At 34.3% G+C, this 4,632-nt stretch overlaps 1 long non-coding RNA gene across 1 annotated transcript; it reads left to right on the top strand.

Annotated features, from left to right (window-relative positions):
* Nucleotides 1-3,229: 3,229 nt before the first annotated feature.
* Nucleotides 3,230-4,359, top strand: LOC107657520 (uncharacterized). Its single transcript, XR_001630693.1, has 4 exons — nt 3,230-3,298; nt 3,394-3,614; nt 4,007-4,051; nt 4,167-4,359. It is a non-coding gene; the product is annotated as an uncharacterized LOC107657520 (long non-coding RNA).
* Nucleotides 4,360-4,632: the final 273 nt, after the last annotated feature.

The raw sequence follows: 4,632 nt of genomic DNA, 5'->3' as shown, positions 1-4,632 counted from the left end.
TGCCCCCTCAGATTTTTGAGCCAAGTGGATTTTGAATGCAGCTTCCCAAAGACAAGAAAAAAAAAAGAAATAGCCAAATAATAGTTTTTATATTTAATATACGATCACACCAGTGTGATTAGAACATTCAGTGCTGCACGTCTGCTAAATTCAAATCTGCGTTTGCTGGATGGCGCTGAGCCAGAGACAGACGCGTTTTTACAGTTATGTGCATTATAACCAATCACACACGATTCTGTTGTGCTTATGAATGAAATTATCAATCAGAGGCGTTCAGATGAGTCTTTGCTGAAACGCTGGTGTTCTGCTCAGCGCGCACGCTCGCTGCTCTCTGGCGAATTCTCTCATCATAAACAACAAAGTACAGATGTGCATACAATGTAAGAGATTCATTTCACAGTGTAAACAGCTTCAGTGATTATAATTCGAGTTTTTGAGAGTGCTTGAACTCTGGCTAGACTGAAGTCAATGACAATGTTCTTTGATGATTGATTCTTTGCTCTCTTTCTGTACAATGAAATAGTTATTAGTTACTTACAATGTTTTGACTAATTCACGTTAAATACAAAGTCAGTCCTGTTAAAAACTATTTTATGACATGGTTAATTTGTGGTTACCATAGTTAAGTATATAGTTTTTGTTTTTAACTTGTAAAACCATGGTTAATTTTTAAGGGTATGTTAAGCTTAACTGTCAAAAACGTATGTAAATGAAGTTTAAGCAAACAGCACAAAAAGGCTAATGGTGTAAAAACGTATAACACTTTTCTGTTTTATTTTTTTGTTGTGTGTGTGAGTAAATGTGCATATTTGTAATAACTTACAACAATGAGCTACCAAGTGTCAGCTTTGCAAAAGAAGTCCCTCATGAGCATTAACCATTTTGGTCTTGTCATTTATGCACTCCTTTTCCTAAGCTAACTGCTGTCTTTATTTTTACAGGTACAGATACTTCTAGAGCTTATATGGGGGAGACTTCGGTCACGTTTGGAGCACGCCCTTTCACGGATGCCTGTGGATGTGGACTTCTTAGAATTTATCTGTGCTCAGGAGTTGGTTTTCCTGAGTGCTGTATCCCCCCAGGTCATCATTCCTGTGGACATATGGGAAGGCTTAACTGGTCTGCATCATGCTATTACTTTAGAGAGGCAAAGAAACGAGACAATTTGAACAAGGAAATAGTGGACGACTGAAAGCAATCATTGGTCGTGAGTATCTTGTCAATTTGCTTGAAATGAACTTACCAGTCAGGTGTATTGCAAGCCTATTGGGGGTATCTGAACGGACTGTACATAGACGACTGGCAGAGTTCGACCTATCAGTGAGATCACTGTACAGCTCACTAACAGACGATGAGCTAGACACATTAGTGTCAAACATTAAGTCACGAATGCCAAATTCTGGATACAGGATGGTAAAGGGAGCTTTAAAAGCTGAAGGCCACAAGGTACAATATGAGCGAGTGAGGGCATCGCTGCATCGAGTAGACACACTAGGAGTTTTTCTTCTTCATCTTGAAAACTTGAAGCTGTATTTTTAAAAACTGGATATTTGCAGTCTAAGAATTCAGAACAAAAAAATCTGTTGTTTGAAAATACATGTCTATAAAACTCTGCCTTAAAAAAAATCATTTGTGTTAAATTTCAAATGTTAAATATTCAAGTTAAAAAAAAAATTCAAATTTAAAATCAAAATCAAATTCAAAACGATTTTAAATCCCACATAATATTCAGTTTTGTTAAATAACACTTGTCAATAATTCAAATTTAACACAATTCAAATTCAGATTGTTTTGTCATAATATTAGCTCCATAGTCAGTGCAATACAAGCAAAATCCTACAGATTTCGCGAGCCTGCTTTTATCCATTATTTTCAATGTTTTCATTGGTGATTAGATGTAGTAATTATCTAGCAATGCACTTGAAGTTATTTGATTAATATGACTCACTATAGAAATTAGCATTCTTATTATTCCAAATGTTTTTTTTCCAGAACAAATTTTATTACAGGCTATCAGTTTTAATATTTGCAGCTCTAATTGGCCAAAATGCTTTGTTCCACTTTTCGGAGATCTACTCTCCCCTGTGAATGACCTCTGACCCACTTTCTGTACGATCTGAATTTCTGCGTTTTGAATTTTAGAAAATTGAATTTGATGTTCCGAATTTCTTCTTCATCTTGAAAACTTGAAGCTGTATTTTTAAAAACTGGATATTTGCAGTCTAAGAATTCAGAACAAAAAAATCTGTTGTTTGAAAATACGTCTATAAAACTCTGCCTTAAAAAAAATCTTTTGTGTTAAATTTCAAATGTTAAATATTCAAGCAACGATTTTAAATCCCACATAATATTCAGTTTTGTTAAATAACACTTGTCAATAATTCAAATTTAACACAATTCAAATTCAGATTGTTTTGTCATAATATTAGCTCCATAGTCAGTGCAATACAAGCAAAATCCTACAGATTTCGCGAGCCTGCTTTTATCCATTATTTTCAATGTTTTCATTGGTGATTAGATGTAGTAATTATCTAGCAATGCACTTGAAGTGATTTGATTAATATGACTCACTATAGAAATTAGCATTCTTATTATTCCAAATGTTTTTTTTCCAGAACAAATTTTATTACAGGCTATCAGTTTTAATATTTGTATTTATATCCATTGATATGCACAGTGGTTGAGATAAAAGAAAATGTGGAGGTGTTTTTTAAACGTACACCACAGTAGTAGTTAAGTGTAATTTTTAAATAAATGAAATGATTCCTTTTGATGCACACAGTATGCAGCCTTTCACTTGGATGCTAAAATGTGATGTGTCGTTCTGCCTCTAGAACCCAACAGGTGTTCCCACACTTTTTTAATTCGAATTTTTATCTCACCTAGACAGGTATGATATTATGGCCCACCAAAATATTTTTAAATTGGAAGATGGGGAATGTCACATTCTTTTTTTTAGTAGAGTGCTATTTATTTTCCTTATGAATGTCATTGGTCACCTTACTTGTAATGTTGAAATGTTAATAAACCTGAACTTAACTATCAGGACCACTTGCCATTGGATATCTACTCCATTCTGATAAAAAAAAATATTTAGATTTGGGAAGATTGGCTAATACATCTGGCTTTGCCATTTCAATCTGCACTTTTTCTGTCATTTCTTTCAGGCTGAGGATGTTTAGACAGAATTCTGACCCTGTTAGAGGGCCGAGGAGAAGGAGGGTGCAACCACGGCATGTAACATTCAGAGTTGGCCTCATCCTCCTTCCTGATTTGGAAACATTCCATCCCCAAAAAGGTATGATACTAAATTATGCATAAATCGTCATTGTAGGAGAATACTGCACAAATTATTATATGGTAGTGATTTTATTTATGCACATTTTTTGGTAGTGGAAGCTTTAAAAAAAATTCAGGTGCCAGTGTCTCTATCGGCCGAGGAGTTCCTTGATGTTCCGAAAACTGCTTTTCCAAGACTGGGCAGCACTGATTTCGACTTGGCCAGGGTTGATTGTCATAAAAAAATTAGAAGACTTAATGTTTCTCCACTTTCACCATCTGTGCTGAAAGCCAGCGGAGCGCTAAATCGGTCAGCTCTGTATCTACTCCCAAAGGTACTGTAAGTGGACCATACCTTGAGCTTAATGTTGTTTAATCAAAGACGTTTTTATGCACAACCTACACATTCTGATTTTAACACTTCCTAATTTGAATATTACTGGTAATTTCTCTATTCTTGACTTGTTTTATATATACATAATGTTGGCTATAACTTTTGATTTTGGTTATGAGTGATCTTGATGTTTTGATATTGAACTTATGGTTTTTATAAAATGTAATTTGATCACAGTCTTCTCAGTTGTTTAAAAGTCTATCAAAATGTTGTTCAATTTTCCAAAAATATAATTGTTTACTTTTTTTATTTTATTTAAAGATTCATTTAATTACCCCTTAGCAGATTCTGACTACTACAATTGAACTTATGTTTATTCTCTACTACTTAAAGGAGCGTTTGGAAGGGCAGGCTGAAGAACGGCAAGAAGAGTGTCATGTAAGGATGTTTTTTTTTAACCACCTTACAGATTTGCAATGAACAACATTTAGCAGTTTACTGAGGGTGTAAACATCCAGATGATGTAATCTTAAATGTTGTTTTGGTTTGTTAGGATGAAGGCAGCGGCTCTGGCCAAAGCCTGGACCAAGATGATGTAGGCAAAACCTGTTTCTAGATTTGTGTACTTCATACTAGTGGTGTAACGGATCACAAAACTCACGGTTCGGATCATATTGCGGTTTTCGAGTCACGGATCAGATCATTTTTAGGATCAGAAAAATAAATAAATAAAATACAAATAAAAATGGAGGTTTTAAGACAAATGTAACTTTGCTTAACATTTTAACTTAAAAAAAAAACACTTTAAGTAGGCCTACTTTGATAACACAGCAAAAACTCCTAACTAATAAAGTTCAAACATCATTAAAGACAAGTGAACAGACAGTAAAAATAAGAATACACAAATTAAAATATCGATAAATACTATAGAACAGTAAATAAAGTTGGGTCTAATAGTACTCATGTACAGAAATGTAGTAATTAGGGGTGTCGCGATATATCGCGATTGGCGATAACCA

The sequence above is a fragment of the Sinocyclocheilus anshuiensis genome, unplaced genomic scaffold (assembly GCF_001515605.1).
Source record: "Sinocyclocheilus anshuiensis isolate Anshui unplaced genomic scaffold, SAMN03320099.WGS_v1.1 scaffold2271, whole genome shotgun sequence".
In the NCBI taxonomy this organism is placed as follows: Eukaryota; Metazoa; Chordata; class Actinopteri; order Cypriniformes; family Cyprinidae; genus Sinocyclocheilus; species Sinocyclocheilus anshuiensis.
This window is presented reverse-complemented; position numbering and strand designations above follow the sequence as displayed.